Genomic DNA, 13,307 nt, shown 5'->3' with positions numbered 1-13,307 from the left:
CCTTTCACGCTTCGATACACCGCTTAGGTCAACCATTTTGATTTTTTATGTAAAACGGTCACTGACACTTCGGCTTAGGTCATAATGGCCCTTTGGTCTCCGTTCAAGTCATATCAAAAACTATATTTAACATTTAATTTTAATGACATTTTGAATAGGTATACAGTATATTACTTGTGTATAAAAATTACGATAAGTGTAATTAAAAAGGTACAATAAACAATAATGACTCGCCTGCAATACTAGGAGAACATAATCAAGACCGTTTGGCCTATTGACCGTTCTTAGGTGTGGCTTTTCATCACAGCAAATGCTTGAGTGACTTTGACTTAAAGTTGTAGTTTTAATTGAGCGCCTAGACGAGTCTAAACCGGGATGAAATGTTTACCATATATAATTTGCTACTGGAAGTTTTACGCACGTTCGAAAATGTCGAATTCGTGTTTTATTTTTTCAATGCGTAACTTTACGCAAAGATTTTAACTCTAAATCGTTATACATGTATAAGAAATTAAATTCGTTTTTACGCCTTAACGCATGTTATCTGGAGCACTGTTGATGATGATAATGGTGATGATGTTGATGATGTTGATGGTGGTGATGATGATGTTGATGATGTTGATGATGATGATGATGATGATGATGATGATCATGTTGATGATGATGGCAGTGATGATGATGTTGATGATGATGTTGTTGATGATGATGTTGATGATGATGCTGACGATGACGATGATGAGTATGGCGGTGATAATGATGATGACAACAATGATGATGATGATGATGGGGGTTATGATGATGATGATGATGATGATGATGATGATGATGATGATGATGTTGATGATGACGATGATGACGATGATGATGACGATGATGATGGTGCCAGTTGACAGGAATGTCTTACCCATGAATAGGGGTCTAAAAAACAGGATGTGTGTTGTCATAATCAAACTTGCTTGTGGTAATAAAAAATATGTGTATAATGTTACAACTACATTGGACAATGGTTGGACAAATTGTTCCAATACATCTGATATTCAAATGTCTGTCTAAATAATTCATGAATTATGATGTGTTTTCTATGTTTAAAAGTTGCTATAGTAACACAGTATTATAAAGAGAATGAATCATATATTGGGTTATCTGTTACTATAACATCTTGTTTGAGCGTACTGTCTATTGGTCTGTTTAAAACCATTTCAGTGTCAGACCAGCAAAAAAGCAAAATATAAAAAGACTCCTGGCTGCTATCAAGGTGCTTAAATATTGTCATAATTTGAAGTGACTATAAGCATCTATAAGCATCTCAAATTACTCATTGAGTGCTGTCAAATACGAGTGCATTCACACAAAGACACGGCTTGTGTTATTCCCTTTTGTCCATCCTCTTTCTAGCCTTTTGCGTCATCAATTATCACCTTGTGAACTCTGTAGAGGTGTGACTCAATCTTCATTAAAACTTGGCCGCAACATACATCACAATGATATCTTGGAAGAACTCACAACTGAATCACTTGGGGTTTAAAACTAGATCCCTAGATTAACTTAAATAAAAAGCTTGCATTAGAATTCTCCTGGAATTATAGCAAGAAAAGCCAAAAATTTGAAAAATGCATCATTTTATTTTAAGTCTAACTTACTATAGGGAATAAATTTATTGTCCTCTATGTTGCATATAATATGCAATGTTAAGTGTTCACTTAAAAAAAAATTAATTGCATACAATAGTTTAAAAAACTAACTTTGTTAAACCTAAATAAGTGCGCATATTAATGTTAATAAGTGTAAAATTAAGTTATTGAACAATCTTCACAAAATTTATATGCAGGGCTTTGAATTCAACTACTCAATCCTCAGATTTGCAGTTAATTGCAGTGAATTCCACAGAAATTCTCTAAGGTTTATCTTAAGTCCGCTTTGAAAGTACCACGGACACCAGGATTTCAGTGTAACTAAAACTGCAGTAGGCTATTGTTAGTTATTTATCAAGATGAAATATAATAATTCATATGCGCAGTGAAAGTCATTTAATGTCCTTTAAAAAAACAAGACAGCAATGAGGCGCAGCAGTTCTCTTTTGTGGCTATAGGAATACAATTTGACGACTCCAGCAGTCACATTTGTTTACAGTAACACACTCATTGTGAAAGTTAATAAACACATTAACACAAATTGTGTTGTAATTATTTCTTGGCATGATTATGTTGTTGTTTAAAAAAAATGGCTGCCAGGTGCTGGGGTAGTTTTCTTTAAAAAAAGTAAAACCTTGCGAAAACCACCTGCTCATAATGCTTTAGTCTGAAAGCCTTAGATTAGCCCCTTAGGACCTCTTGTATACCTTCAAGGCCAGTCAGAACTTAGCCTGGATCAAAATTGGATCAGATTTTTAGTTTAATAGCACTTTCCATTGCTAATCTGAAATCATGACAATTGTTCAGTAGGTACTTTATTTTCTTTTGACTGTTAACCAAAGAACATAATGTGTGCACATTAGGCTAGTGACCAATTACAGACTGTACATTACTGATCTATACTTGGTATATTCAAAGCTGTTTCTTGTGCAAGTATGTCTCATCATGTTTTTTTAAGTCCTGCTTAACTACCCAACACCCTACCAAATCACATGGATATGTATTATAGGTGCGCAATATACATAATAATTTATCTCTATCATGACATGGCAGTGATGAGGAAAGATTTGTGCTAAATTGCATTCTATATGTTTTTTCTATGAAGTAAGTCAAGAGGCACTTATTTAGAAAACGGATGCAATCTTAATTAACTGCTATTCCCACAAAAAATTTCTAAGTACTGGCAGTCAACAAGGATGTGTGTTGACCCTCTTGTTAGCTTGACTTTTCAAAGAAAAATGAGAGCTTTACTACTAGCCCCTGCGTCAGCGTAGCCGTCGGCGTTGGTAAAAGTTTTTATGCTACTCGAAAATATTTTCAGTGGAGCATATAGTTGCCAGTTTGTAGTTCCTTACTTCCTTCCTTCATTCCGTCACACTTTTGCTACCGTTTCTCATAGCGCCTTCAATACTTAACTAATCGCTTTCATATTTGGCATGTTGGTACCTTGCATGGACCTCTACCTTTTGATGAGGTTTGAGGTCACTGGGGTCAAGGTCACTGAGGCTAATAATAGACTTCCTTCTGTCACACTTTTGCTACCGTTTCTCATAGCGCCTTCAATACTTTACCAATCACTTTCATATTTGGCATGTAGGTACCTTGCATGGACCTCTACCTTTTGATGAGGTTTGAGGTCACTGGGTCAAGGTCACCGAGGCTAATACTAGATTTTTTTTAGGTGTTTATTAACACATACATCGACAAAGCGCATCATTTGGAAGCATCCATCAGTTTCACTGATATTCTTGTTTATTAAGTCAAATAACTTTAACACTATCAAAGATAATTAACTCAAACTTGGAATACTTCTTTATGGCAACAACACAATTTTGTATGTCAAGTTGAATTAATCTGTCAGCATTATTTTTAGAGTTATGCCCCTTTTTTTACTTAGACAGCATTGAAGATATCCCTTGGTATTTGGCATGGATGTGTATCTCATGGAGCTGCACATTTTGAGGTTAAAGGTCAAATATATGGCATCTCTCCGTCCATCCAAAAACTTAAACATAAGTCATAACTTTTGCAATCTTGAAGACGGCAACTTGATAATTGGCATGCATGTGTACCTCATGGAACTGCACATTTTGAGTGGTGAAAGTTAACGGTCAAAGTCATCCTTAAAGGTCAAGGTCAAAGGTCTAATTTTGCTATATTGAAGATAGCAACTTGATATTTGGCATGCATGTGCATCTCATGGAGCTGCACATTTTGAGTGGTGAAAGGTCAAGGTCTTCCTTCAAGGTCTAATGTCAAATTTTGCAATATTGAAGATAGCAACTCGATATTTGGCATGCATGCATATCTCATGGAGCTGCACATTTTGAGTGGTGAAAGGTCAAGGTCATCTTTCAAGGTCAAAGGTCAAATATATGGCTTTAAAGCGGCCTAGTACATGTAGGGGGCATTGTGTTTCACGAACACAGCTCTTTCAACACTTACCTTACATACCACAATGGACTCCACCCAAACCATCCCCAAGGCCCCACCCAAGAATCCGCCCCCCTTGAAAAAATTTATTTTATTCTTTATTCTTCTTATTTTTGAAATATCATCTAACAGATGACCATACACCCACATTATTCCCCCTCTCCAGCCCCCCCCCCCCACCCAAAGATTTTTTTTTTGAAACGTGGTAAAAAAATCTATTGAAAGTTTTCAGAAAGATTGTTTAACATTTGAATTGTCTCCAAATCAGCTCTATAAGTTGAACCTAAGAAAATATAAGATACTTTTATTATCAGTTATAAAGTATTTGTAAGCATGAAATTAACAAAATTAATTGAAAACTTTAGTAAAAAAAGACGATATTTTCCAATCCAAAGGGACTCGGCCTCATTTCCAAAATGGTGAAAAAACACTGGGTATATTTAGGACAACATCTTGTCTGTTTTACTTTTATTGACAGTTGTCTCATATAATGACATTTCTTTTAAAATATATTTTTACAAAATGGCGATAACATGACATTTTCTGGCAATGAAACATATACTAATCAAATATTTGAATCCCAAATTGAGATTAGAATTTTTGGTTTGCAACCGTATATGTAGATATTATATAATTTGGTTGCAACCAAGCTATTGTTGTTAAATTAATAAAAGGACATTTTTTCCATGCGGGATCTCTGGAACTTGTGCTCGGCATTGAAGTTGTTTTGCTTTCACAGCTAAGTACTGGTACCTGTCCAATGTCGAAAATGGTGCGCAAAAAAACCCCTGAAATTAGTAAAATTCGCGTTTTGAAGTCTTCATATGTCCAGTGACCACTTAAACTACCTGCTTTGACCAGACCGCAGTCTCTGTCTGAACAATCTCAGACCAGTGAGCGGTCGTCAACAGTCCGTGCTTACAAAAGGCAGAGGTGGGGGAGGAAGTGCGCAGTCTGAAGGCAGGGAAATCTCCAGGAGTGGACAAAATCCCTTCTGAGCTGATTTAGCACTGAAGAGAAGCCTACTGTGTAAATGATCTTAAAAAAATGGATGTGTGTAGTGTTGCTAGAATTATGGCCTTTTGTCTGTTTTTTCCACTTAAGGATATATATTCTTTACTTAGTAGTAACAGTAGTAACCACAGTGTGAATCTTGCGCCATCGTCCACAGTTTGATGACACCAATGTGCATATGATCGTAAATAATAGAATTTTGACAGGCACCAATTTTTGCCAAGTTATGGCACTCCTCGTTTTTTGCCTTTTGTAGAATATAATAGTGGATTTGTTGGTGTCCAAACATGTACAATGGGGGCATCAGTGTATGTGACACATTTCTTTCTTTTGTAGAATATAAAATAATTATAAAAAATATTTTCTTTAACTCAACCTCTCTGTAAATGTTTTTTCCATTTGTCCAGTATTGATAAATATTTATGGGCTTCATTAATTTATGGCACTTAGTAGTATTGTTTAAATATTAAGTATATTACAATTTGGTGATGAACTAATTTATTTGATTTGTCTGTGTCCAAACATATTTTATGGGGAATCAGTGTCTGTGTTCTAGTGCTGCACGATATGGACGGAAAGCAACACATAAACATTCAGAGTATTGTAGAATCACTCGAATGGATTCTTGTTCTTAATTAACTTATTGTTTTCTTAATTGTATTTTTCACATTTCTTCTCATATGTTTGTAGGAATTTTTAATTGTGTTTGCAGATTTCAGTATGAAGACCAAAATGTATTTACATGAAATATTAAAGCTAGAAATTGTTCATTCTATAAAAAAACTTTTAGTTGGAAATTGTGTTATGATCTCTTCCAAAAATCACTTTTAATAATTTAACATTGAGACTGGAGAAGGATGTAATGTAGATTGTTCTCAAGTGGTTCAATACAGAGTCATGGAATGCATACTTCAACCACTAGTTAATAAATTGGAGTGTTCTCCTTAACAAGGAAGATTTTATTTCATACTGAGAAATGCTCAATTGAAAGTAAGTAATGTGTGAAAGACACACTCAACTAAACAATACCAGTATTGTGACTATATACCTGGAAAAAGTATTTTGAGTATGAAAACCCATCAATGGTTAAAGAGGTTTGTTTTTAGAAGATTCAGTTTGTACAGTTATTCACTTATTAAACAATTTTAAGCAAGCTCCACAAGATACTTTGCAAATTATTTGTAATTGACAGACATGTATAGTTTAATCACATAAAATACATAAATGTGCTAAGTTATCTCCCAGACCATCTATGACAGTATAGTACCGTAAAAAAAACTTCGGATTAACGATTATTCGAAATAAACCTTTGACAGAAGACTTCTTTCTCTGTACAAATAAAACGTTGTGGAATTTGCATGGTTCGATTACACGCTTATATATATAATGGTTTTACTTAAAAACGTAAACTAGTCAGATAGCAATAGATTTCTATTTGTAACAAACGGAGGAATAAAACGATTCTTTTTCTTCTTCTTTTATTTTTCTCTAATTACAGAACATATAAAATACCATGAACAGCACACATTATAATACATGTAAATACATATATGTACATTTTCGGAAATGAATAAACTTTTTTTTAATAAGACGCGATGTCTCTCTGAACATCGGCGTTAGCAGCACTAAACTGGACGCATGTAACATATTTCTCCAATTTGTCAAGGACGTTCAACAATTCACTTCCGCCCGTGTTTTGCTCGCAGAACTGCCTTACGTCGTTGATGCGATCACACATTGATTGGATATCATGTTTATTCTTGTGTTGTCGGCCTCGTCGTCGTCGCTGAATTCATCTTTTAAGTACTGCGTCCGCTGATCGCTGGCCGATTAAGTCGCAGAAGACAAAGGTGTAATTATCGGTTTTTGACGTGCAAAGCGCAGACGACAAAGATGTGAAATTACGCTGAGTGTTTTGCAGTTATGACTTCGGATTAAAGATTGATAATTAGGTGCGAATGAGGTGTTGGGACCGACAGAATCACTTCGAATTAACGATTTCTTCGGTTTAACGAAGTTCATTAACAATGAAATTTTACATTAAACAAAGAAGAACCTAAATCGGGACCCGGAAAATACTTCGAAATAACGGTGACTTCGGATTATCCGTGTTCGAAATAACGGTGTTGAAGTGTATCACCCGCCAAATGCGGAGGGATATAGTTTTGTCATTGTCCGTCTGTCAGTCTATCAGTCCATCCATCTGTCTGTCTGTCACAGACTTTTTATGGCTTTAATCTCAGAAACTATTTAAGATTTCAACGTGAAACTTGATAGGTGTATAGATATACATAAGGTGAAGGCGGGGGATATCAATGCAACAAATTTGCTGGTTGTTAAGGAAAAGTAAGAACCAGTGTTCTAACATAAGCTTGGCTAATTAACCACACCATTGCACTAGAACTTAAATAAATTGTATAGTAAAACTTGAGATATTTTGTTAAAAAAAAGGCAGCATGGGGCAGAGATCCACATTTGTTCGAATGTGGAGTCACTTTAAAGAATTAACAGTAAAATTTAAGCATGCACTTTACAGTGGAAATAGCTTGAATCAGAAAGATCATGTGACGAAAGTGAAAACACTTTAGTAATGTATTGCTGGCAGAGAGCGAGACAAGTGCAGCAATCTGGAGTTGATTGCGTATTCTTATCCGTTTATATGTGTAAATATTTGTTAAAGTTTGAATCATTTCTTTTTTTATTGATTAAATCCCATTTTCATGAAATGCATTACAATTTCAAACATTGTAAATATTTATAATTTTTTGGGAATCCTATGCGCTTGTTTTTGTTTTTTTGTTTTTTTTTAAACCTATTTATTTAAGCTTGATTGCATAACAAGCCTAAGCTTATATGAAACGCTCTCGAGTCTGTGTCCTTGGTGTCTATGGGGGAGATCTAAAGAACGCTCCCACAGTGGGGATAGAACCCGAGACCTCCCGATCGCTAGGCGGACACCATATCCACTACACCACGGCGATCTTGGCCCAAAACAACATGGATTAGTTTGGGCAATTAACAATGGTAAATTTGCTGCCACCAGTCCACATAGAAAGTGTGAAGAAGGATTACCAAGAGATCCAAACACAAATGTCCTTCAATAACTTTATTTCACATTCACACATTTATTCAAGAAAGTTGAAAAATACACTATTATAATTATGTTAATGTTCCTGATGCGCTTGTTACATGGCACTATTGTTATTGACAAAGGTTTTAAACTTGGAAAAAATATATAGCTTACATTTCGTACACGAGAACTAAAATACAATGTTTAACGCATGTTTCTAACCAAACAACAGAAAGCATAAAGACAAACATAGTAATGTTTGTCAAAGGTATTGACAATGGTATTTACCATGTTTTAAAATACAGTTAACATGTCCTAATTTTGTTGATCAGATGATGTTTGATGTCATTTGTTTGACAGCAAAAGTGTCCACCCAATGAAAATATGATACTAGTTTACAATATTTATGCATACTGAAACTGTTTTCTCCGTCCAGTCATTCAGTACATGGCCCAAAACAACATGGATTAGTTTGGGCAATTAACAATGGTAAACTTGCTGCCACCAGTCCACATAGAAAGTGTGAAGAAGGATTACCGAGAGATCCAAACACAAATGTCCTTTAATAACTTTATTTCACATTCACACATTTAATCAAGAAAGTTAAGAAATACACTATTATAATAAGTTATGAAAAGTACATTTTAAACATTTAAGTGTTGACATCAAGGCTCAAGTTTTCAATAGTATCTATTCAAAGCACCCATCAGTTGTCCGCCTCTCTTTCTCCACCAAAACCCCTGTATACACTTGGGGACTTGTCTTACACAACAAGTATTCAAAGCACTATAGCTTCCTTATTTTGAAACAGATTTTGTTGAAAGTGGGACCGAGAATAATTCAAAATATAACTTAACAAATTAAAAACATCACTTAAAAAGTCAAATTCTCAAGATCGTAAAACTTTAAATAATAATAAATACAAAATAATAATGTGACAAGTCACACATATCACACATCTGACTGCTAATACCTTGTATGTGCCCCATTGACTCTAACAACATGTACACATCCCTTTCTCAGGTAGTTAAGAATAAAACATTGCAAGTTGTTTGGCAGCTCTTCCACAAGGGCCTGTCCTAATTCACACAGAGTGAGACTTCTCTAACACAACACTGTTCATGTTCAAGCTTGAATATCTCAGTTATGAGAAAACGTTTTGAATTAAAATTGTACATGTGATCATTTGACTTCATTCGGTGCAATCTCACAATACAATTGAACCATATTGTTTTTAATGCCTCCTTCTTTGAAGGTTTTGTTAGTTTGATATTAAATCTGCATTATTTGCAATGATATTTCTATTTAATGTAATTATCTGAAATAATGTAAATGTTCCTGATGTAATGTATGATTGTTATGGAGTGTTGATGTCATGAAAACACATTCTTTAATTGTTTGGTAGAAACAGGCCGATTATAAAAAACAGATCATGTTAGATTCAAATTTATATATACAGTAATAATAATAATGATTTTATTGGTGCACATACCATATCAATACAACAAACAGTCAACAATTTTAACAATTCAGATATATCACAGATACGGTTTCCATCAGAGATCATAATACACATATTTATATGGTTCATACTCTATCACATTTTATCACACTTATTGGTCGATATTACATTATATTTAATTATAGAAATATGAGTGCACTGGATAACCCGTAAAGTTTTGACGATAAATCGTACAAAGCTTATTTCCAACGGGGTCCAAAGCCGTCACATGAAGATTTATTGACGCAAAAGTATGCCATAAAATTGACATATATGATGGAATAAAGTGACAGCGGTCTTACAATGTGATATTATAGTATTAATAAAATAATTCTTATTGTTGAATATGAAAACACGTCAACCTGTGAACAAAGAGCACTCGAGGGATTTGGTCATCATGGTTTGTTGACAGGTTGTCTTTATTGGCAGGGTTGATTGAAACTTGAAAAATATGCTAGTAGGCTTTTCCCAGGTACCTTATCTACGTATGTGCTGTATTGTTTAAATAGAGGAATACTAATGCATATGTAATGTTATAAAGGTTTGAAAATACAGTGTTTGCTTCAGATTGTTCTGGAATTCTTACCTACACCAAGATCATAAGCCACTCTCCTACAATTGTGTCCTTTGTCTAACATACTTATCGCCGTAACACATTCATCCAACGTCAAGACTTTTTTTTTCTGTCATTTATGCACAACTCATCAAGGAGAAATTTAAAAAAGAAATGATATTAAACGCTATGTTTGTAATTGGCATTGTAATTGTAACAAATCCGTAAATTGATGTAAGCCCCAAACTTTTCTTTGATATTTTTCGGCAATTAGTACCTTAATCGCGAGCAACTTAAATAAATAGGCAACTAATCTTACTCTTTCGACATACTGTCAAATGCGTAAAAGAAGCAGGCTACCAATAAGCAGTGTGTGTTAAATAAACAGCAAAACTGCTATCGAGTTAAGTAAACTGTCAATTGCCAATATCTCCAAAGCAACCGACCAGTGCACTGATAAAATGTTTATCACATGACTATCACAGCATCATGGCGGCCATTGTTTTATTGTCAGTTGTGAAATCGTTAATTGTTATGATTGAAGTGGTTGTTGTTAGCCTCTTTCAAGGAAAACAAGATTTTTTATTTTGCAAACCGATGGCAACGTACAATGATTTATACAAAATGCTGCAAAAAATATTGTTAGCATTGTATTTATAAGTTAATGTGTTTTGTCAAATCCAAATTATTTGTTATAAAACGTTATATTATGATAATTAAAGCGATTTTGTTAGTCAATCGACTCTAGGGAATTTAAAATGTTGGTCGCTGGTCGTAGAAGTGGTCTTTGTTAGCTATCAAAATCGACTTTGGGAATGTTAAATGGCGGTCGCTGGTCATTGTTGACAGGTGGGCGTTATTCGCAGGTACAACACATAGTGAAATCAGTGTTTTGAGTTGTTCGCACTAGCGGACAACTTATGTAGAGGGAGTTTTGCAAGTCAGTCTGCTCTCAACTACGCCAGGAACAGCTTGTGCAACAACATTGGCCAGTCTAGTGTTTAACAGCTTGTGCGACGACATCCGCCAGTTAATCATTAAAATCTGTACATATTGGCTGCTTTCAGGGAAAACAGGTCTTAATGCATGTCAAATATGAGTAGCCTGTGCACACTGATTAGCCTGTGCAGCGTGCACATTTTGTCCAAGTTATCTCTATAACATAAATATGAGGATAAACAGTGCACACACATGTCGACCTGTGCTTTATGACACACTCTTTATAAATTTGAATGGGTTGTGTTCATTTCAAACTTGCGTTATAAAAAGCTATAACATAATTTTGAAAACTGAGTTGCATCTAAGATTATGCAATAGTGAACAACTTCAGTGCTTTCAGCGCTTTGATTTATTTAGGTAAAAACCAACAGTTTGTCATTCAGATGTATTGTATTGTATGACGCATAATTTGTATGACAAAATGACTGTTAAAATTTTCTCTTATTTTATTTTGGTAGGAACCAATGATTTCTCATTCTGATACATTGTTTACTCATAATTTGTATGCAAAATGACTGTTAAAATGTTTTCTAAATTGGTATTTGATTTGCATCTTATATGTTGGTCCTCTACACAGATTGTTACCTATGGGTTTTTTTCCCGTCTTCTGTGTCGTCTATTATAATCTGCTTCAAATCTCCACCCCAATCAGTGGGCTGATCCTAATGAACCTTCATATGGCGCACCAAAGGGGTCGAAACTTTAACTTCTGCTCGAGCAGCAAAAAATGCTGCTCGAGCAGCATTTAAATGCTGCTCGAGCAGCATATTGCTGCTCGAGCAGCAATTTACTGGTCGAGCAGCATTTAAATGCTGCTCGAGCAGCAAAATTCCTGCTCGAGCAGCAATATGCTGCTCGAGCAGCATTTATTTTTAGAATAAACCATTGAACCCGTCAGCCAATCAAATTTGAGCTTACAAACGGACGACATTAGCTATCTCTACGGAAACGAAATAGACCGGTGTAGCGTCAATATTGTCAGATCGTGAGATCTGACGATTTCACAGTACCTCCGTGATATTGCTCCGATCAGTCGCCGTGAAAAATGTCAGATTGATGAAAAATAATATTTAACGCATTGTTGTTTCAATTCAACTTAATTTCGCGTTTTTACAGCTTGCAGTTATTTTCGGACATCTTTTTTTCGGACGTTGAACCTAAACACATTGTTCACAACAAAGATATCGAAACAGTAGTTCTAACACAATGCAAACATTTGAATTTTAAAACGATTTTCGTTTTAAATGTTATATATATCGATGATGTACATGCATTACGTTGTAAAGAAATATGGTAATGCCTAATTTACAGTCATGAGTGTTGCACTTTTTTAATACAAAGATATAACATTGATTGAAGAAAATATTTTCAGATTATATAATATATATATATATTATTTCAGCTTAAAAAAGTTAAAAACTTATTATGAACCAAATTCAGTTCCAGAAATATATAATCCCAATCGGTGTTTTTATCATTATTTTAGCTAATTCACATGTACACTCAATTCAGGAAAACTATTTTATTATATTTCATACAATCATAGTTACCACTATCATCATTTATTTAATATGTCAATAAGCTTGATTGGCAATTGTCGCTTCAGCTCGGGTAATGCTTTAATGTACCCGGTGTACTCTTAAGTATACTTTAATGTACCCCGGGTACGCTAAATATACTTAAACGTACCGTTGGTCTGTCTGTCAGTGCAGTCACTCACAAACTTGTCAGTGCTCTATCTCAGAAACTCAATATAAGTATTCAACATGAAACTTTATGGGTGTATAAATATAGCTGAAGAGAGGTGCCATGTATAAGAACCATAACCCGTCGCTTTCTGAAATAAGAGTTATTGCGCTTTGTTGTTTTTCTATGATGTAACTAGGGCTATATCTCAGATACTATACAAGATTTTAACATGAAACTTCATGGGTGTATAATTATCAATGCACGAGAACCATAACCGTATACTTTCTTACATAACGGTTATTGCCCTTTCTTGTTATTGTTATTTTATGATGTAACTTTTCAGGGCTATATCTCATTTATAGAACCATGCATAAGAACCACAACCCTTCACTTTCTTAAATAAGAGTTATTGCCCTT

General features: G+C 34.6%; 1 long non-coding RNA gene across 1 annotated transcript in view; it reads left to right on the top strand.

Annotated features, from left to right (window-relative positions):
* LOC127848102 (uncharacterized) overlaps window positions 1-13,307 on the top strand; it is a 186,160-nt gene that overhangs the window by 26,239 nt on the left and 146,614 nt on the right. The gene's annotated exons all lie outside the window — the stretch shown is intronic.

The sequence above is a fragment of the Dreissena polymorpha genome, chromosome 10 (genome assembly GCF_020536995.1).
Source record: "Dreissena polymorpha isolate Duluth1 chromosome 10, UMN_Dpol_1.0, whole genome shotgun sequence".
Classification (NCBI taxonomy): domain Eukaryota; kingdom Metazoa; phylum Mollusca; class Bivalvia; order Myida; family Dreissenidae; genus Dreissena; species Dreissena polymorpha.
Note: the sequence above shows the minus strand (reverse complement) of the source record. Positions and strands in the feature narration are given on the sequence as shown.